Source organism: Bos indicus x Bos taurus, chromosome 28 (genome assembly GCF_003369695.1).
Source record: "Bos indicus x Bos taurus breed Angus x Brahman F1 hybrid chromosome 28, Bos_hybrid_MaternalHap_v2.0, whole genome shotgun sequence".
NCBI classification, from domain to species: domain Eukaryota; kingdom Metazoa; phylum Chordata; class Mammalia; order Artiodactyla; family Bovidae; genus Bos; species Bos indicus x Bos taurus.
In genome coordinates, this window is record NC_040103.1 from 16,905,487 (window position 1) to 16,928,618 (window position 23,132).

The following is a 23,132-nucleotide window of genomic DNA, read 5'->3' on the forward strand; positions in this document are numbered from 1 at the left end:
GGAGCCCCAAAATATAAAGTGTAAACAGTCTCTCACTGTTTCCACTGTTTCTCCATCTATTTGCCATGAACTGATGGGACCAGATGCCATGATCTTAGTTTTCTGAATGTTGAGCTTTAAGCCAATTTTTTCACTCTCCTCTTTCACTTTCAAGAGGCTCTTCAGTTCTTCTTTGCTTTCTGCCATAAGGGTGGTGTCATCTGCATATATGAGGTTATTGATATTTCTCCCAGCTATCTTGATTCCAGCTTGTGCTTCATCCAACCCTGCATTTTGCATGATGTACTCTACATATAAGTTCAATATGCAGGGTGACAATATACAACCTTGACATACTCCTTTCCTGATTCGGAACCAGTCTGTTGTCCATGTCCAGTTGTAACTGTTGCTTCTTGACCTGAATACAGATTTCTCAGGAAGCAGGTCAGGAGGTCTGGTATTCCCATCTCTTTCAGAATTTTCCAGTTTGTTGTGATCCACACAGTCAAAGGCTTTGGCATAGTCAATAAAGCAGAAGTAGATGTTCTGCCAGGTAGCTGTTAAATGTGATATGATCTGAATAGAGAAGGAAGTGTTTTCTGTCTTTTGAGTTCTATAAGAATCTGGTCTGTGTGTGTGAGTTTGTGTGTGTACGGGTTTGTGATTCTTTTTCTTTACAGTTTGCAGTCATCCCACTCAGCTTGTGACTCTCAGATCTTTAGTTAGAGTAGTCTGGAGTTGATAAATACCATTCCATTGCTGGGTCATAGCCAGAACTGGTCAGTGAGTTTAAGATGTACCTTAAGAAACTGTTCACTGTTGAGGGTCCACTCAGTGCTAAGAAACTTCTTCACAGTCATCTGCTAGTTCAGAATTTTATCCATTTGACGAGTGAGGAATACAGTGAATTCACTTGCTCAGGGCCATGCTTGCCCTTTGTGACTAAGCTGGCATTCTCTTCCATAGTGCTGAACTTGAATGTCTGCCATCTTCCTATGGCTCGTGCTAATTCCTATGAGTGTTTAGGAACCTGGACTCTAGTGCCAGTCTGAGCTTGAATCCTGTTTCTGCTGCTTTCTTACTTACCTTGGGCAAATGACATAACCTCCGTGCTTCAGTTTCCTCATTCATGAAATGGAAATAATATAATTAAATTACTTAATAAGGTTTTTAAGAGGATGAAATCATACAGTATACATAAAGACTGTATATAAAGTTCTTACCCCTTCCGCTGTAAGACCCTGATTGACGTTGGTCATTGTCGTTATTCTATACTTTGACAAGGGATTCAAGCCTCGGCTCTCTCATGGTGCATGGAGGTGCTAGTTATCACCAGTTTGCCCCCCTGGGGCTGGTTAGCTGATAATCAGCAGCAATAATTCCAAGCCTAGTTGATCTCTGGGTTCCAAATGGCCTGGGGTAGGAGTAGGGGGCGGGGTTCCTGGGATACGGCTACTCATCCAACTCAGAGAGTCAGAATTTCTTCCAAATGTTTTCTAGGCTCCAGAGAACTGACAAGCCCATGTTTACTTCCCCAGATAATTCGAAAAAGCCTGTGAACCTAGTGATGCAGGGGATGGCTTTTCACCTCATCCAAAATTGTAGGTACATTTTCCTTCAGAGAAATATGATTTATTTGATTCTGGTGTCAAAACACACCTTCTCTGAATACCTTCCACCACGGTACCTGTGTAAGGGACTCTCCACCTTTGAATGAGGTCATAAAGCTGCAATTATTCTCCTTATGGAGTTGACTCTACCAGGCTCATTTGCAGAATTACTCATCTGTGACTTGATCACTTAAATAACCCTTTGCCTAAAGATATCCCTTGCTGCAGCCATTTACCCCTAAGAACCATGTTCATATTATAGAGAAATACAAATACAAGTGTGTCTTACAGCAGCAGTGTGACAGAGCTGTCAGCTATAAATTATATGTGGTGTTGAATGGGGGAGAAGTCAACAACTCTATAGTCTATGAAAGAATTTCATCAGAAATACCAGACCCTCATAATTGGGAAGTCTCCTATGCTAGTTTTATTTTGCTCAGGAAGATTTTCAAAGCAAACAGTTTTCTGAATGCCTAAAAGTAATGCCTAGGTTTCTGTTTTCTTTTTCTGTATTTAAGCTAGGCATTTAAATACAATTCAAGCATTCCAGGGTGTTAACGGTGTTTACAAAGGAAACTGCCAGAGGCAAATTCAGGCAGTTTCTTAAATTAATAATGCTTTTGTTCACCATCCAATTTTTCCTTCAGTTCTGTTTGAGCCAGTGTGCCTCTTCTCCATTTATTCATCTGATAATAATGACAATTTCCATTTACACATGGCATTTCATCTGGAAGGCTTTCTCTTTCTCTCACACGGCATTACTCTCTGCCGCCTTCTGCATGGCAACAGAAAACACGAACTGCATCACAGTCATTGGTCGGTGGGGAGAAAAGAAGCCTCAGAGTGAACACCGAAAGAAAACAAGGCTGAAAGAAAGGCAGGAGGAGCAGAAGGAAATTGAGTATATTGCCGTGTTTATTTAGAAGAGGGACCTGGCCCAGGGAACGGAGGATTCTTTCACTAACCACCCAGCACCTCTGTAGAAATAAGTAAGAGAGAGTAGAACAAGCAACTCGGAGCGAGACCGTGCCGCATTTAAGTCTTTGGCCTGTCACTTCCTCAGTTCAGTTCAGTTCATTCGCTCAGTCGTGTCTCACTCTTTGCGACCCCATGAATTGCAGCACGCCAGGCCTCCCTCTCCATCACCAACTCCCGGAGTTCACCCAGACTCACGTCCATCGAGTCAGTGATGTCATCCAGCCATCTCATCCTCTGTCATCCCCTTCTCCTCCTGTCCCCAATCCCTCCCAGCATCAGAGTCTTTTCCAATGAGTCAATTCTTCCCGTGAGGTGGCCAAAGTACTGGAGTTTCAGCTTTAGCATCATTCCTTCCAAAGAAATCCCAGGGCTGATCTCCTTCAGAATGGACTGGTTGGATCTCCTTGCAGTCCAAGGGACTCTCAAGAGTCTTCTCCAACACCACAGTTCAAAAGCATCAATTTTTTGGCTCTCAGCTTTCTTCACAGTCCAACTCTCACATCCATACATGACCACTGGAAAAACCATAGCCTTGACTAGATGGACCTTTGTTGGCAAAGTAATGTCTCTGCTTTTCAATATCTAGGAGGTGTCTTTAGGCAAGTCCCACAAACTCTTTGAGACTGGGTTTTTGAATCCATTAAAGGGGTGTAATAATTCTTATTTTCCAAGGTTGTATGTGTTTGATATATAGAAGTAAAGTATGTTATAAGAGTTTAATATATAGTATTCACTATTTCTTATTACTGCTAGTGTTGCTATAATGATCATTGTCAATACTACCTGTAATTGTGATAGGGACAGAGTAAAGGAACAAAGTAGGTGATTAAATAGTTAATCCCACTGCTGCTGCTGCTGCTAAGTCGCTTCAGTCCTGTCCGACTCTGTGCGACCCCAGAGACGGCAACCCACCAGGCTCCCCTGTCCCTGGGATTCTCCAGGCAAGAACACTGGAGTGGGTAGTTAATCCCACTAGGGGATTGTAAATTAAAAAAAAAAATGGGAGACCCCTGTAAATTAATGATCACTTAAGAAAACAGATTTGCTTTACCACAATACCAAGCAGGCTTGATTAGCAAAAAACCATGCAGCACAAGCATGAGACATGTCCCCAGATCATGAAACAATGGTGGCATGAGACCCACAGCCTGCCCGAGGTGCTCAGTAAGTTAATGATTCCTATGACATGTTCTCTGCACACATGAAAAACAATTTATGGAAAGGTGACATTTCAAAGTAAAGACCCTTATTGTAGTAAGACCTGAGATAATATTTCCATAGTGCCATGACAATCATGGCTTGACCATGTAGGGACAAGAAAACTCCTCGGCCCAACCTGAAGGAGGAGTGTGACATCTACTCAAGAATGAGAAGAAGGTAGTCTTTTCCTTCTCCTCACTTTTTCTTTGATTATAAAACTGTAACCCACTAAGTTCTCAGGGTGGCACCTCTTGCCTGCCTACTTGTAAGGCTCACAGGTGTCCTATTCGAATAAATTACTTCTTGTCTATCACTTTGCCTCTTGCTGAATTCTTTTCTGTGCTGAGACATAAAGGACTATGGTACTGGAGCTCTTTGGAGCCCCCCAAAATGCCACCAAACAGTTTCAGTTGCATCCATGGGCTCTGAGAACTTCCAAAGGGCTGCTCTCTGCCTGACCCCTGGCTGATCTTTAGTCATCCCTTGAAAACAGCCTTGAGGTTTATGCAAAAGCAGGAGTATTATCGCCCAGAGGCCTAAATTGTAATGCCTCTCAATGGACCCAGGAGGATAGCTGGTGTTCCCTCTGCATGGGCTCTAACTCAACTACTTGAGATAGTCAGCCTCACGTTTCAGTGTGCATAAAAGTTGTCTGGGGGATTTTTATAAAATGCAGATTGCATGAGCGCTGCCCTAGAATTTTCCATCCCGTAAGTTCACCAGCCCAGTATTTCGCATTTCTAATTGGTTTCCAGGTGGTGCTGATGCTGCTGGCCTGAGGACCACACTTTGAGAACCCCTGCAACATCGGGTAGCTAATGATCACTTGAAAGCCATCAGGAGCTTAATCTTCAGAGAATGTGTTGTATTTGGAGCCCAGACAGTTCAGATAGGCGGGGGGTTGGGGGGGTGGGTACCAAAGGTGAAGTCAGGGATGGGCTGAACACCTGCAGAAGGTGAAGACTGAAGGGGAGGGCAGGTGTCGAGACCCCAGGCCACTGGGCTCACAGTTGGGGCTGGGACTCCTTTGGTTTCCAGTTTCTCAGCTTCCTCCTCTTTCTCCTGACTTCTCTCTTTCACAACTCTAAGCCCTTCGGGTTTCCTTCTCTTTCCGTGGAGTCATCTCCCAGAGACAAAGAGATGCAGAGACAGAAAGAGTCACTCCAGTAGTGGAAACAACATCTATAATGGCCTGGAAGTTGGATCTGAGGAGCTAAAAGCAATCCAGCTTGGCTAGAGCCTGGAAGGCCAAGGAGCTTCCAGCTTGGGAGAGTGCTGTGGCTCCCACAGCAGAAGTTGGGTCACAAATTGGCCTTGATCCTGAATGCTGTGGGAAGCTCCTGGAGGGTGTTATTCTGAGGAGTCACACTAGTGGATTTGTGACTTAAAAAGGCTCCCTCGGCCTACACTGCAAGAAACTGAAGGAGGAGCCTGAGCCTGGAGGTTGGGACCAGAGTTTGGCTGTTCTTGGTCCCAGGCATGAGGTGATAGGGGCTTGGATGAGGGAGGAGCATAAGGAAGGGAAAGACTCCTCGAGTCCATATTTAACTGCAATAAAGTTCTTGAACCATTTCTATCATTTAGTCTAATGGTTTCTTCTAGTGGCTCCCGTACCTCAGTGTGTATCAGAATAACCTTGAGGGCTTATTAAAACACAGGTGGCTGTGTTCCAATAACAGAATTTCTGATTCACTGAGTAGGTGTGGGGGCTGAGAATTTCCATTTCTAATAAGCTTCCAAGGGATGTTGGTGCTGCTAGTCCTGGGACCAAACTTAGAGAACCACTGATTTATTTCTGCCTTTCTACACAGAGGACTGTAGCCGTGGGCCTTCTCAGCTTTGGGAATGGGTGCCCTGCTGTTTAAATAAAACATTGAATCTATTCACTACGATTCTCCTCCTCAGGCTCTGGATCAGCTCATGAAACTCTCTCAGGGTCAACTAGTTTGTGTCTGTGGACCCTCAGCCTTGCCCTGACTTTTCCCAAGTCTGCTTCCTTTAAGAATTCTCCCTTGGCTTTTCCAGTGAGTGTCACCTATTTACCTCCAAGTGATTCTATTACTTGGTTAACTCTCTCGAGGTCACCTCCCTGAGTGTCTCAAAAAACTCAGCACAACTGTTGTGTTTTATTTATTTAAAGATTCTGAATTCTTCTGCTCCACAATCATGGGTTAAACAAGGACAAATCAAAAAGCAGTTGTGAGTTAAAAAAATTGTTTCTTTATCCCTCTAGTAGTTCCTTTGTCCCCGAACTCTTTCCATGTTTCTTTAACTCTCACAGGATGGCCAACCTTTCTTGAGTTTAATTTTGGCATACCCCCTTCCCACCACGTGGGAACACATTAAACATGCTTTGATCAGTTGTGTCTGACTCTTTGTGACCCCATGGACTGTAGCCCGCCAGGCTTCTCTGTCCATGGAATTTTCCAGGCAAGAATAGTGTATTGGGTTGCCATTCCCTTTTCCAGGGTATCTGCCTGACCCAGGGATCAAACCCCGGTCTCCTGCACTGCAGGCAAATTCTTTACCGTTTGAGCCACCAGGGCAGCCCTAGAAAATAAAAGTCAACTGCAAGGTTGCCTTCCTGGTCTGTCATTAACAGGTTTTCCTTCCTTTGGAAAGATTAGCAGAGTATGCATCAGAGACCTTGTTTGTGTTTTCTTTGTCCCCCCCTTTTTTATTTCTTAGACCCAATCTTTTCGGTCTTGGTTTTTTGCAGCTTGGAATTTCTTGCCACAAAATTGGTGCAGTTACCACGTCTACTGCCATGAATACTTGCTTCCCATGCAGAGGAAGCTGGGAAGGCTGTCATGGTCCCTGTTACCTCCAGAGCTGGGAAGACTGTTCACAGTCCCTGTTACCTTTACCCTGCTGTGTGATCCAGCAACTTGGCACCCAGGGAGTTTAGAACCTGAGAAGGGATTCCTCAAAGCACCCCTCAAGCATTGATTAGAAGGTGAAGGAGAGGGAAGACGAGAGAGCAGCAAAAGAAAATAAAATGTCAGTGCTCTTTGAGGCTGTGCTGAAGTCAAAGCTGGCTCCCCCAGCATCACTGAAGGGATGGGAGTCTTGAAGGATTCTAAAGAAGAGAGACCATTGAGCAGGAGATGCAGGGTAAGATGAGTTCAGAACTAAGCCTGAGAAAGCCTCATACCTCCCAGTATAATGCAGTCAAGTAGAAGCAAGGAGGTGAATGAGTGATCTTAAGGTGAAAATTTTATCAGGGAGCAGCCTGAGTGCAAGAGATATTCAAGTTTCAGGTATTACTCATTCAGCAATATATTGGTGTATTCCCTCAAGTGGACTTTATAAAACATATCACTTGAATCGGATTTTCCCATCAATTTCATTATTAAAATTATTTTACAAAATTGTTTTTTTTATATATATATAATATATATATATATATATTATATATTGTATTAGGGATAAGCTACCCACTTCAGTATTCCTGGGCTTCCCTGGTGGCTCAGACGGTAAAGAATCCACCTCCAATGCAAGAGACCTGGGTTCGATGCCTGGGTTGGAAAGATACCCTGGAGGAGGGCATGGCAATCCACTCCAGTATTCTCGCCTAGAGAATCCCCATGGACAGAGGAGCCTGGTGGGCTACAGCCCAATGGGTCACAAAGAGTCAGATGCAATTGAGCACGCACAGCACATATGATAATACTTAAATATATATTATACCATAGAAATATATTTATACCATAACAGAAATATATAATAAATCTGTTATATAAGTTATTTGAATAAGTTATATGAATCATCCTCCTGAATGAAGTCAGAACTTTTGATGAGGGGTCTAGTTGATGACATATCCATGGCATGTTGGACATTTTAGAGAATTGAATGGGATTTTACTTTTCACATTTCTATTATTTTTGTTCCTATAATCTGATCCCTTAATGGGAAGTTTCAGTCTTCCCGTCTACATTTGACTGAGATAAGAAGTACTTAGAAATATAAGTTCCCTGTTTCCATACTTAACAGTGTTCAAATTTAATTTCCTAATATTTTGTCTAATTTGAGTTTAGATTTTTTTTTTTATTAATTTAGATTTCACAGGTTTGAAACTTGTGAATTTTCAGAGTCACTTTAATTTATTAGTATTTTATTTTTTGGCTGCCCCATGCGTCTAGTGGGATCTTAGTTCTCCTTGAACAGGACTTGAATGAGGGCCACAGCAGTGGAAGTGGGAAGTGCAGAGTCCTAACCACTTAGGATTTCCCCTAGGGAATTTCCCTAGGCTTGCTGTAAGAAAATAAAATTCAATTTAAAAAATTCATCATGATAGGCTTATCATGTATGTCTACTCAAATAAAGTGACTTTAAGATCTTTAAAAACCCTGATTAAGAAAGAGTTAATTGCAATTTAAGGCAATATCATTATAGTGTAGGCTGAATATTTGTAGCACTCATCAGGAATACTTTCTGTAAGGATCTGGCAGCCCTCATTGCTAGTCTAGCTCGGATTGCCTACATTATTTGAAAGTGATAAAAGCATATTTTTTTAAAGCATATTAAAGTAATTTTTTCCTACCATGAGTTTCTCCCAGTTCAGTCTGGCTTTTTCCCCTATTGTATCTGAGTTAAGGAGGCTTGACTGTATCACAAAATTCTGTAGTCCTGGTTGACGGTGTTACACTTCACCAATAGGTGGCACTGTCTAACGCATGATATGGTCAACAAACAAAATTCCCTTGTATGGATTTCTAGGTTCTGTAATGCTAATTAATTCCATACTTTATCAGCTTGGAAGGGTAGAAACTTTGAGCATTGTTTCCATTAAGCAAGGACTGCAGAGGGAAGTGGGGGCAGGGGAAGGAAGGGAACTGTGTGTGAAGTTCTAGTGCTCTAGCTGTTTTAGAGAAAATTCTGCAGAGCAACAGCTCATCAGCAGCATTCAAATTACCTGCACCAAACTTACGACATAAATACCTTTTCATGATTTATTGAGGCTAACTTTAAAGTTAGCTAGGACATTCAAATAATAGTGAAGAGTCAATCTATCAAATTCTGTTCCACGTGATAACTAAATTTTAGGGGGCAGAAAGGTTTTTGTCCGGCTACGCGTAACTGAGGCAGGATACCCTAACCCAGGGTTTTCATCTTTGTCACGTATCAGTGGTAAAGTGGACGTGTGTTTTCAGAGGAATATAGGAGTTGGCCTTGAACACTTGACGAAACAGGCAATCTTTAGGGATTGAAAAGAGAAGAAAATCGCTGTTGGTGCAGATTCTCTCCTTGAGGATTTGAAGGCCTAAGTAAAATTTCTTTTTGAGAATATAAGAGAAAAGATGCCTTTTTTATAGTTGTAGTTTACCTCTTGGAAAGTTTATTTTTCTTTAGCTGTTTTTTTTGGAAAAAAAAAGTTATTATAGAGGTTGGGAATGTACACGAAATTAGAGAAAATAATATAATAAATCTAAATATGCCTGTCACCCAGATTCAACTATAATTAGCATATGGTTAGTTTTATTTCATTTATAATTTCTCTCCCAGGCCTTACTCCTACCAATTCAATTATTTTGAAGTAAATGCTGGACACGATATCACTTTACTCCTAAATATTTCAATACGTATCTCTAAGAGACAAAGACACTCTATTTTAAAACTTTTTACAGTCAAGAAAATATTTCTTTAATATCATCCAATATATTCTCAATATTCAGCTTTCTCTTATTTTCATAACATTTAAAAATTGGTTTATTTTAATCAGGATTCTGCATATTGCATTTGGTGTAGCAGTTTTCCCTCTCTTTCTCTCTTCTTTTAAAATGACACTTATTTGTTGTAGAAACTGGATCTTGTGTGTGTAGAATATCCTACACTCTGAGGTTTAGTGATTATATTGCAGTGGGAACATTTGACATTTTCATATATCCTTTGTGTATTTCCCATAAATTGGAAGTTAAATCTAGATGATTGATCATGTCAAGTTCAATTTTTTGTCAAGAACATTTCGTAGGTTATGCTGTGTATTCAACATTATATCACATTAAAGACATGACCCACTCTTCTCTCTTCACTGTGTTTTTTATTTTACCTTATTGTATTTTATTTATTTATTTTTGTTAATATTAAGACTGACCAATCTTGGTGACTGACCAATCCCTGGTGGCTCAGACAGTAAAGAATCTGCCTTCTATATGGGAGACCCAGGTTCAATTCCTGGGTTGGAAAGAACCCTTGGAGAAGGGAAAGGCAACCCACTCCAGTATTTTTGCCTGAAGAATCCCATGAACAGAGGAGCTTGGCCGGCTACAGTCCATAGAGGTGCAGAGTGTGACAGGACTCAGCGACTAACACTTTGACTTTCTTTCGGATATTGTAGCCTGATTCATGTATCATTCCCCACATGGTTTTAACAATCTCTGATGGCCATTGGCTAGAACTGTTATTTCATTAGCTACAAAATATAGATATTCTACTCCAGTCATTTTTTCTGTAATTACTGAGTGGAATTCTTCTGTAAAGAATCCTTCCTTGTCGATTATTTGATTACCCTGAAATATAGTTAACACAGGAGTGGCAGGATTAATGCTTGAGTTTCCCCTCTTTATCAAATTTCAGAACTAAAGGTTGGTGTCCCTAACAACTTTCAAATAGGACCAGTCCGTTTTTGAAAAAAATATATCATGGTGACCTCATATATTAAAATATATATTTGGTAAGTTTTAATATATTATAGTTACTATACTTTTTGTGCACAAAATATTTTGCATTTGGCCAGTGGGAGTCCCTTTAACTTGGCTCCTATTATCTTTTGGCATGACTCCAGTGAATGCAGACAGCTTCTTTACTTTCTGGCATGACAAAATATTCCAGGTTTATGTTGGAATTTACTGCACCAGATCTGGAATCAGCCATCTCTCCCAGGCTGTCAGGTTCTTTTTTGTGGAAATGGTATTTAGAAACCACAGTCTGGGCACTAGGGGTGCTTCTTGCCACTGAGTTGATTATTACTTCAAGACCTTTTGTGTGAGCAGAGCTAGGTAGTAATTTTTTAAAAAATAAAATAAATTACAAGTATATTAGATTTTTTATTCAGATATATGTCTGTAGATCTCATTGACCTGTATTTTCTTTAATCATGCTTCAGACTTCTATAAGATCCAATTCGGGGAAAATTGAGTGCCTGATATTTAGTTTGGATTTAGTGAAATATATTTATGTGATTTTTCAGTTACTTTTGTGTAGTTAAGTTATTGCTAGTCATCAGTATATGAATTACTTCTGTGGTTCTTGGAAGCAGAAACATGTGGATACTGGAGTAAAAACTAGGTTTGCTGATCTCTGGAAAATTCTTCCAACCATGAGACATGTTTAATTGTGAGTGAAGAATTCAGTACTTATCAACACCTAGTCAAAATGTAAGTCATCTGCAGTCAGGATTAATATTTGATAATGCAGTGTATCCAAAATAAAAACTAGTTACATTTTAAAAATGTATTGTAATCATGAAAAATATAATTTATTAAAATTCCCATACCTGTAGGGTGCAGACTTACAGCAGAGTTACAAACAATAAAAAGTTGCATATTTTATGCATCTTAGTTATCAATAATAACAATGTTTTGATTTGTCACTTTAGAAAAGATTAAATTATTTTTTTTATTCTCGCTACAGAAATTGATATTAGAAAGTTGTTCTTATATGAAAAGATGTTGAAAACATTACAGCCAAAACTGTAACAGAGGTAAATATTGCAAAGATACCTCAGGCAGTTAATTAATGAGAATGTAGTTATTTTTGGCTTCTATGATAGTTGATTATTTGTCAGCTGTTTAAAATATATTTGTTGTGATTTTTCTTTTTAATCTAAGCAAATATGTACTTCCACACCTAATTTTGTGTTAAATTTTTTATTTTTTTAAAGTGCACGCATGCTTAGTCACTCAGTAGTGTCTGATTCTTTGTGACCCCATGGATTGTAGCCTGTCAGATCACTTGGTCCATGGGGATACTTGCCTGGAGGCAAGAATACTGGAGTGGGTAGCCATTACCTTCTCCAGGGGATCTTCCTGACCTCAGGATCAAGCCCATGTCTCCTGCATTACAGGCAGTTTCTTGACCATCTGAGCCAGCCCCTCAGATTCTAGAAACCTCATACCCCTACAAAATCTGAAGTTACTGGATGCTGCTGAAGTTACTGGGTTATTTATTTAGCCCCTCTCAATTTTAGCCCTCTTCTGCCCATCTGTGCCCTGAGACCTCTACAGATTGCCTTGCCTGGGCTTACAGGATGTTTGGCTTTTGGATGTGTTTAATCAAAGAGATATGCCAGCTGGAATTCAAAGGAAAGAATAAAGTTGGGACTGCTGCTACTGCTAAGTTGCTTCAGTCGTGTCTGACTCTGTGTGACCCCATAGACGGCAGCCCACCAGGCTTCCTCGTCCCTGGGATTCTCCAGGCAAGAACACTGGAGAGGGTTGCCATTTCCTTCTCCAATGCATAAAAGTGAAAAGTGAAAGGGAAGTCACTCAGTCGTGTCCGACTCTTTGCGACCCCATGGACTGCAGCCTACCAGGCTCCTCCACCCATGGGATTTTCCAGGCAAGAGTACTGGAGTGGGGTGCCATTGCCTTCTCCAACTACAAAGCTACAGTAATCAAAACAGTATGGTACCAGAACAAAACAGGTATATGGATCAATGGAACAGAACAGAGAGCCCAGAAATAAAATCCACACACCTACAGTCAGTCTTTAGCAAAGGAGGCAAGAACATGTAATGGAGAAAAGACAGTCTCTTGAGTGTTTGGAAAGCTGGACATCCACATGTAAATCAATGAAGTTAAGGACACATCCTCATACAAAAATACACTCAAAATGTAAGACATGACATCATAAAATTCCATGGACAAAACATTCTGTGACATAGCTTGTACCATTCAGTCTCCCAAGGCAATAGAAATAAAAGCAAAAATAAACAAATGGGACCCAATCAAACCTATAAGCTTTTGTACTGCAAAGAAATCATCAATAAGACAAAAAGATAGCGTATGGACTGGGAGAAGATATCTGTGGATGACGTGACTGACAAGGGCTTAATTTCCAAAATATATTATACAAACAGGTCATACAACTCAATATCAAACAACCCAATCAAAAGATGGACAGAAGACCTAAATAGACATTTATCCAAAGAAGACGTACAAATGGCCAACAGGCATATGAAAAGATGCTGGGACAGTCATTCTTTTTGCTTCCTTCTGGTCTTGTCTCTCACCATAGTTGTGGCTGTTGAGTGTGCTTCTGTAAGGCATCAGGACCTGGTGGAAGTCCTGATGTGGTTTCTGCTCTTTTAAGACTACAGTAACACTATTTTCTCCCTTTCCCTTTCAGGTCTCAGATGTAATGACATTCTCCCAGGTACCTCACCATTCTTATCAATTTCCTTCATTCTGTTTGAGACTTATAGTTCCCTTGTTCAGTTCTTTTGGCCAGACTTTTTTGCATGTGCCATTCATTTTTTGCTGGGAATGATGAAGGTATTGAGGTTAAGCCTGAGTAGAGAAGGCTGAGATGGGGAATTAGCCAAAGCTTATTGGCTCCAGTTGATGCACACAGTACCTTTGCCTGCAGTTCCCTTTACAACTGGAAGCTGTGCCACGTCTGGACGCAGTTTAGGACATGTGACTCTGGTGAGGCAGGAATCCCCTGTGCTTAGGCTTTAGGCTTCACTGGGATACCCCATACCTGCTCCTCTAAGGACCCTGGGTGTCAACATGGAGTAGCATATGAGTCTTTGATTTCCCAAGATATCAATATCTCTACCCAGTTTTAGAATCATTCCCCTTTTTGCTGCCTGTTGTTCGCATCTCTCCCTTCCTTTCTCCTCTATTACTTTTATCATGATGTCTGCAACTAGTTTAGGCATGGGTTCTATAAGGAGAGCTCATGGTTCCAAGTATTTATGTTTATATCTTGCAAAAACCCCCAAGGCAAAATGCGGAGAATTTAAATGCAATAGGTGAAAGGAAAATATAACTCCTTATCACCCAAATTCAAGTTATGTTTTTATGCCCCCAGACCATCCAGAATTGTTGTAGGGTGTTCAGTAGTGTGATACAAAGTATTTCCCAGAGTCTACATAGGGTGGATCTCGGCCTGCTTCTGTTCAAATCCACCTTCTTGTCTATTTTTGCTCTGTTCTCTGTTACAAGAAACTCTGTTTCTCAGTCCTCTAGCATCTCTGTGGGTTTGGCCAATGGGAAACACCCATGTAAAGAAAATGTGAAGAAGGAGAGAAGCCACAATATGTCTCTTTTCCTCTCTGCTTTTGGTGGCATCTTGGCAGCATGTGTGCCTCTTTGGGTCTATATCCTGTTGGAAAACGCCTCTCTTCATGGTCCCAGTATGGTTTCATCTTATACCTAGTGACCACAGCTCTCTATCTGGGGGCACAGTCCCCTCCCTGGCTTCCCCCAACCGTAGGATAGCAGGGATTTCTTATTGTTGGCAATCTATGGAATACCTCAGCATCTCCTATTCAGCACCTTAGTTTTTTTTTAATCACCTGAATAATCAGTTCCCTAGGTTCAATTCTGTCTGTTTGAAATCCACAAATTGTTTCTGTTTTCAGACTAAATTTCAAATGACATGTCCTGTTTCTGCTCAGTGGGAGAATTTGTTTTTCTTTTTTTGGCCAGAAATTGTTTGTATGTAAAAAAGAGTAATCCAATCTATCTAGTTGAGGTAAAGGAGATTTATTGCAAATATACAGAACTAATGAAATTTGAGATTTGTTACAAGTACACAGAAAAAGATGCTTGTTTTACTGTCTGCTCTGAGCAAACTTAACCCTCAGATGATAATGTGCACAAGCAGATTGAACTAAGCCACAGCTGACTATTTTACTATAACCCTAGGTCAACGTATACAAAGCTGCTGGAGAAAACTCTTGCCTCTTTCCAGTCTTAGGTTAGTTTCAAGCAGTGTCTGGGCAAGAGGGAAAAATGTAGTTCTGTAACTACCTGATTTGTTACACACTTAGACTGGACCAGAGACAGTGGAAGATGTAACAATAGGTCAGTGGCACCCAGAAGATCCTCCATAATACAGACTTACGTTCACTCTCAAATTTCAACATCTTTTGTCTGCTGACTTAATTTTATTCTCTGGTGGCTCAGATGGTTAAGAATCTGCCTGAAATGCAGGTGACCCAAGTTCAATTCATGGGTCAGGAAGATTCATGAGTCAGGAAGACCCACTCTAGTCTGGAGAATCCCATGAATAGAGGGGCCTGGTGGGCTACAGTCCATGGGGTTGCGAAGAGTTGGACATGACTGAGTGACTAACACTTTTACTTTATTTTATTCTCTGTAGTTAACCCTTCCCATACTTCTTTCCAGGCCTTTCCTGTTTTATCTTCTTTTTACTTTATTTTCATGTTTTTTTTTTTTTCTTTTTATAATATATTTGACATGGGGAAAGAACCCCGTGTCCAGGACAAAAAGAATGAGTAATGCACATACCCTCCAGTGCATTTGGTCAACCTCCAGCTGTAATTGTGAGGTCTCATTTCATTTCATATAACTTCGTTCAGTGTCCCCTTTATTAGTTTGACTGTTTCCATAAAGCGAAGAACTTGAAAATATTCCTCAATATCATGATTATATATATTTTATTTTTATCTGAACCTTCTTCATCTGACTATACTGCTTTCTCAGATTATGTTATAAGATGGGCAAAACTAGGGCATCCTAGGGAACCTCAGCAGTGGAAGTCTGTGGTTTTCAAGAGGTACCTGACCTCTTGAAATGTCTCAGCTCCCACCTGCCTCGGGTCCTGTTTCTTAATTTAGTAGATCTGATGGAGTCGCGGTATACAGACTGGTTTCACAGTTGTGAGAAAGGGGCTCTCTATTTGATTGCTGTCTCCTCATCTCTTAATTTACTAATATGCCTGGTTCATAAGGGATTTGATTGTGATCTTAGTATTTTACCTATTCCTTCCCCTCTAAGTTGTGGAGATTGACTTTTCCTCTCTATAAAAAGCAAAAATAAAGATACCGATGCCAGTCATTTCAACACTAGGAGTAATATTACTTTATTATTATTATTATTTATTTGGCTGCAGCAGGTCTAAGTTGCGGCATGTGGGATCTTTAGTTGTGGCAGAAAAACTCTTAGTTGTGACATGTGGGATCTAGTTCCCTGACCAGGGATTGAACCCAAGTACCCTGCATTGTGAGCCCGGAATCTTAGCTATTGGACCACCAGGGAAATCCCTCAATAAGAGGAAATTACTACTTTTAATAAAAATGAGTGTTATTACAATACACTTCAGAAAATGTGGAATTTCAACTTGGTTAGCAGTCACAATCCTGCTGAGCACCCTTATTTTTCTTGGCCCTCCTGCACAGGTATTGTTGGTCTAGGTATATCCTCCAAGATGCTGCCAAGAAATGGACTCTAGAAGTGGTTGTCTCTAGTGGGGCTGATCTGTAGATTTAGAGTGCCTGAGCCCGTAATGACCACAGTTTGTTTGGATCTGTTTTGGGGTTCTGCAGAATTAGAAAGCCACTAATCAAAATTACCACTTTGGCTCATTATTCATTGACCAGTCCGTGCATGTTAAATAATTGCCCAGTCACTGAAGACCAAGAGCCTTGAGGCCTACTAATGACTGAACCATAGGTAGCAGGAAAGGTCTGGACATTTCTGCAGTTATTGAACTCTGATAGAGGTGACACATGGACCAGATTCCCGGGTAATGAACAAGGATCTAGGGAAGGTACCCTCTATGATTTCAGCTTTTGCTGAGATGCTACCCTCATATGTCTTTAGACAGAATGTGAGGTCACTTTCCAGGTTCTAAAAGCCTAATAGGTATCAGGGCAAAATGACCAGGTAGACGTGCTAGGCTTAATATTTATAATGGTAACATCAAGCTTGTTCATGTGGCTAACAGTTTAATGGACTTTGGTGAGAGATTATGTGGTAATTAGGGAATGTATATATATGTTTGTATGATATGATTTCTAAAAGGTATTTTTAAAGGCAGGAAGAATAGAAACGCTTTCTACATCAAGCTATGCAGTGTTAAGGTGCCTTCCTCACCTATCACTCCCACCATCAGTATTGGGGCTGGACTAGATGTGGCAGAATTTGGCCTGAAGATGAGGTATAGATCATTTTATATCAATCATAGAAGAACTGGATTGTGAGCCACAGGAATTTTATGTGTAGACATAAAGGGACAATTTCTAGATAATAAGATATCCCTTAAGCGTATTGCTGCAAAGTGTTTTGACTGAAAGAAAACCCCCCTTGAAAATCAACTGATCCGTTGTCCTTACTAAAAATCAGCAATTAAGAGCAGTTTTCAGACAGGACCTGAGAATTTTTTTTAGTGAGTAACCAGGAATGTAGCGTGTAAGAAAATGGAAATCTAAAGTCTATGAGAATCTTCATGGAACATAGAAAAAGGAGTAAAGGATGAGAAAGCAAAAATCTGAATTGTGTCAAGCCAGAGATATTTCACTTATCACATGACCAAAGGTGTTCACCAGCTTCTTATCAAGCTGCACTTCAATATTCGTAACAGACACCAGATAACATAATATTGTTTGTGGTAGATAATGATGTGTACTTTTGCTTCTCCCTTTAACATTGTTTCCTTTGTGGGTTCAAATGTTTGTGATTTATTAATTTTACTGTCTTTATAAAATTCTGAGTTAAGAAACCCATCCAAGTGTTGTTGAAGAGAGAGCTCAGCACCAGGTGATCTTGTGAGATTTCAGAAAGAACTCTGATTTTCAGAGTGCTAAGACAAGATTGCATATTAAAAAACAGAGACGTTACTTTGCCAACAAAGGTCCATCTAGTCAAGGATATGGGTTTTCCAGTAGTCATGTATGGATGTAAGAGTTGGACTGTGGAGAAAGCTGAGCACTGAAGAATTGATGCTTTTGAACTGTGGTGTTGGAGAAGACTCATGACAGTCCCTTGGACTGCAAGGAGATCCAACCAGTCCATTCTGAAGGAGATCAGCCCTGGGTGTTCTTTGGAAGGACTGATGCTAAGGCTGAAATTCCAGTACTTTGGCCACCTCATGTGAAGAGTTGACTCATTGGAAAAGACTGATGCTGGGAGGGATTGGGGGCAGGAGGAGAAGGGGACGACAGAGGATGAGATGGCTGGATGGCATCACCGACTTGATGAATGTGAGTTTGAGTGAACTCTGGGAGTTGGTGATGGACAGGGAGGCCTGGCGTGCTGCGATTCACGGGGTTGCAAAGAGTCAGACACGACTGAGCAACTGAACTGGACTGAACTGAAGACCAGATTGGGTGCACACCACAGAGAATGCTGCTGTACTGTGACTGATTTCAGACTGGGTATTTCACAAGTCAGATATAGGAATCAAAGGAGAAACAAGTTTCCATTGGAACAAGTGGCTAGAAACAGCTGTAAATTATAGCCAAGGAGTCAATATTGGATGCTGTTTAGAGTTAAAGATGGTCACACATAAGCTTATCTGTGTGTAGTAACCCAAATAACCTAGCTCAACCAGTTAGTAACTTTGTGACCTTAGACTGAGAGTTTATTCATTCTGTGACTCGGTTTCCCTGTTCTGTAAATGGGGTGGGTATAATAATTCTTCATGAGTTGGGAGGATTTGATGAGACAGTGTAAGGGAAACAATTGGAAAATGAGTTCGATAAATATTAATGTTGATAATAATCACATCCATAATCTCACTAAAATAAGGGCTGATATGAAATTAAAACTACAGTTTGAAAGCATGGCTTTTAGTCATGACTCTTTTTTTTTTTTTTGCCAAATATTCTTAATTTAAAGATGATATTAATATTTATGGAATACATTAAAGAATTCCTAAAGATTCTTTGGTACCTTCATAACTTATTAACGCCTATTAATCATGGCTTTGGGACTTTCCCAGTGGCTCAGTGGTAAAAAATCCACTTGCACTGCAGGAGACTTAGGAGACGAGGGTTCGATCCCTGGGTTGAGTTGATCTCCTGGAGGATGGCATGGCAACCCACTCCAATATTCTTGCTTGGATAATCCCATGGTCAGAGAAGCCTGGTGGGCTTCAGTCCGTAGGGTCACAAAGAGCTGGACATGACTGAAGCGACTGAGCACGCACGCACACACACATACAAACACACACAGACACAGTCATGGCTTTAATACCTTTCCCAGATACTCACTGGATATTGGATATACCTTTCTTTCTAATTTTATATTGAATGGCTGCAGAGGCTTTTCCTGTCCAACAGACTAACTTCTAGAACTGTTCATTAAGTCCAGGAGTAATTTGAGTTCAATATAAAATTAGTCATGACTCTTAACAATTATTGGAGAAGGAAATGGCAACACACTCCAGTATTATTGCCTGGAAAATCCCATGGACAGAGAGGACCCTGGAAGGCTACAGTCAATGGGGTCACAAAAGAGTTGGACATGACTTAGCAACTAAACAACCACTGACATTATACCCCAAGTAAGTTATAGAATTTTAGGGCTGGAATGTGGAAGTGATTTTGAGATTACCTTATTCAGTTCCCTCAATGTATGTGAAGTAATCGAGGCCAGAAAACTTTTGTTCAAGGCTACTCAGTTAGTGGGTAGTAGCCTGAATTATAGTCTTTGGCCTCTCTTCAATAAACTTGGCCCTTTATTTCTCCATGTGAAGATCAAAGTATTGAATTGTATTAATTTCACCCCACACTCAATGAAAATATAGATTCTTTTTAAAACTTTAAAGCTTCAGTTTTAATTAGTTAATTTTATTAAAAATTTTTTACATTTAATTTTTATTTTATATTAGAATATAGTTGATTTATAGTGTTTGTTATAGCTTTGGGAATACAGCAAAGTGATTCAGTTATACATATATATATATATATATATATATCCATTCTTTTTTAGATTCTTTTCCCATATAGGTTATTTCAGAATATTGAGTAGAGTTCCTTGTGTTATTCACTAGATCCTTGTTGACTATCAATTATATATAGTAGTGTGTATATGTTCATTGAGATTAACATATTGGTTATTTTAAATTGTTAATGTATTCAACAGATATTTATGTCTAAATCTGAACATATGCATATTCTGTAACAGAATTCCACTCGTAGGTACGTACCCTACAGAAATGTGTAAAGCAAAAGATGTTCATAAGAGCACTGTTTCCATTAGCCCCAAACTGGATCCTCCGTGAATGCCCATTGGCCACTGAAAGGGCAAATGAACTGGTACCTGCGCGCAGTGGCACATGGTACAGCGAGGAGGATGAGCGACCACAGCTACACAATAGTGATGCATCTCGCCAGTGTCACGCTGAATGAAAAATCATACACAAAGCATTTCACATCGAAGCACTGGGCTGGAAGAAACACAAGCTGGAATCAAGATTGCCGGGAGAAATATCAATAACCTCAGATATGCAGATGACACCACCCTTATGGCAGAAAGGGAAGAAGAACTAAAGAGCCTCTTGATGAAAGTGAAAGAGGAGAGTGAAAAAGTTGGCTTAAAGCTCAACATTCAGAAAACAAAGATCATGGCATCTGGTCCATCACTTCATGGCAAATAGATGGGGAAACAGTGGAAACAGTGTCAGACTTTAATTTTTTGGGCTCCAAAATCACTGCAGATGGTGACTGCAGCCATGAAATTAAAAGACGCTTACTCCTTGGAAGGAGGATTATGACCAACCTAGATAGCATATTGAAAAGCAGAGACATTACTTTGCCAACAAAGGTCCATCTAGTCAAGGCTATGGTCTTTCCTGTGGTCATGTATGGATGTGAGAGGTAGATTGTGAAGAAAGCTGAGCACCAAAGAATTGATGCTTTTGAACTGTGGTGTTGGAGAAGACTCTTGAGAGTCCCTTGGACTGCAAGGAGATCCAACCAGTCCATTCTAAAGGAGATCAGTCCTGGGTGTTCTTTGGAAGGACTGATGCTGAAGCTGAAACTCCAGTACTCTGGCCACCTCATGCAAAGAGTTGACTCATTGGAAAAGACTCTGATGCTGGGAGGGATTGAGGGAAGGAGGAAAAGGGGATGACAGAGGATGAGCTGGCTGGATGGCATCACAGACTCGATGGACGTGAGTTTGAGTGAACTCCGGGAGTTGGTGATGGACAGGGAGGCCTGGTGTGCTGTGATTCATGGGGTCGCAAAGAGTCAGACACGACTGAGCAACTGAACTGAACTGAACTGAATTCCATTTATAAAAAAATCCCTCCATAAGCAAAACTAGACTATGCTGTTGAAATGGGGATGGTGGTTACTCTTAGGATGGGTAGTAAAAAGTGAATTAAAGGGTTTCTGAGGTCCTGGTAATGGTTTATTTCTTGCTCTGGGTTCTGCATAGATGTGCTCAGATTATGACAGTTTATAGTTTATACCTATGACATGGGTACTTCTCTGTATGTATGTCATACCTTAAGTGAAGTAAAGTGAAGTGAAGTCACTAAGTCGTGTCCACCTCTTCCGACTGCATGGACTGTAGCCCACCAGGCTCCTCAGTCCATTGGATTTTCCAGGCATGAATACTGGAGTGGGTTGCCATTGACAACACGTGACACTGAAAAAAACTTTTTTTTTTTTTACTGTTTATCTTAGGTGTCATACCTTAGTAAAAGATGAACAGTAAAAAAAATTTTTTGAGTGTCACGTGTTGTCAGCCACTAATCCAGGAACTGGGGATAATATAATGAACATACCTGACAATAGTCCTGCCCTCGTGAAGGCTGTTTTTAGTGTGGAATGGAGGCGATGGATGAAGGCAGAGAAGGAAGGCTGATGTTATTATAGAACTGTAGCTGGTCAGTGATCACTGCATTAAGTGGCTCCTAGTAGCTGTCTTTGTTGTCTTCCAATTTCTGATAGACATCTTCTTTCATTCTGTCACTAAGTTCTTTTAAATATTATTACCTTTTAAAGTCTGTAATTCTTCTTTTCTTGGCTGTCTGCTGATTTCCAAGTGGTTTTAGATTCATTTTTCATCAGTACATTAATGGACATACGCCAGTTACCACAGAGTGTTCATTTCTGATAAAGGAATAAAAACACAGCAAGCTAGAAAAACTTGCTACGGCAGCCAGTAGTGTATGGGACCTATTACAGCCGTGTAAGTAACCTCAGCAGCAATCTGTTTACAAAGGAAAGACCATTTGCTTTCTAAGATCTATTGCCCATTTAGTGACCTCACTGACAGATGTAACATTATTCAATATTATTGTCACATGTTTCCAAAGTTGTACTTTAATTGCCTTTCAGACAAAAAGAATGCTTTAATTATTATGCCTAATTGTGCAGAGAGAACAATTGCAAAAGCCGAGATATGCATTGATGTTCCAGTGTGCTTTTATGGAGTAAATGAAGTCCAAGAATCAAAAGAAAAATGCTGAAAAAACAGATGAGGAACTCTTTGGGAATGTGCAAAGGCTTTTATTGGGACCACATAGAAGGGCCCTAATAGAGGGAAAGAAAGATACTAATTAGAGGGGAGAATACAGTTATTTTTGTGTCAAAATGTCCCTGTGGACTGAGGGGCTGCAACTCTAGCTTGATTTTTTTTTTTTAGTTGGAGTATAGTTGCTTCACAATGCTGTGTTAGTTTCTACTGTACAGCAAAGGGAATCAACTATATGTATTCATGCATCCCCTCTGTTTTTTTTTTTTTTTATGGATTTCCTTCCCATTTAGGTCACCACAGAGCATTGAGTAGACTTTCCTGTGCTGTACAATAGGTTCTCATTAGTTGTCTATTTTATATGCAGTGGTGTATATATATGTATATATATATGCCAATAGCTTGAGTTTTTAATGAGGTTAATGGTATTACTTAATTTAAAGTTTTAGGAGTACAGTACTACATAGTAATGGTTCCTTTGGTGGGACTTATGGTGAACATGTTTTCAGCTGTTATCCCAGCCCCTTGTTTTCTGGTAGTTTCCCTGCCCTCATCTCAGTCTGTAGTGGGTGTGTTGTCCCTGTTAGCAATTTTTTTCCAGAGCGTGATTCTGTCCAGAGGTTACTTCCGATTAGAGGAAGGGAAGAGCTCCCATTTCAATTGGAACAACTTTCTTTCATTATGGTCACAGTTGGTTGATCAAGAGGTAAGCCACTTTTTCAAGTGTGGTGAATTCTTTCTCCAGGAATTTCAGGTTTGGTCTTAGAAAAATTGGTTCCTCTTTGGATGGTATGTACATGTGTTTGCTGCTGCATGCATGTGCTAAGTCGCTTCAGTCATGTCCAACTCTTTGCAACCCCATAGACTGTAGTCTGCCAGGCTCCTCTGTTCATGGGATTCTCCAGGCAAGGATCCTGGAATGGGTTGCCATGCCCTCCTCCAGAGGATCTTCCCAACCCAGGGA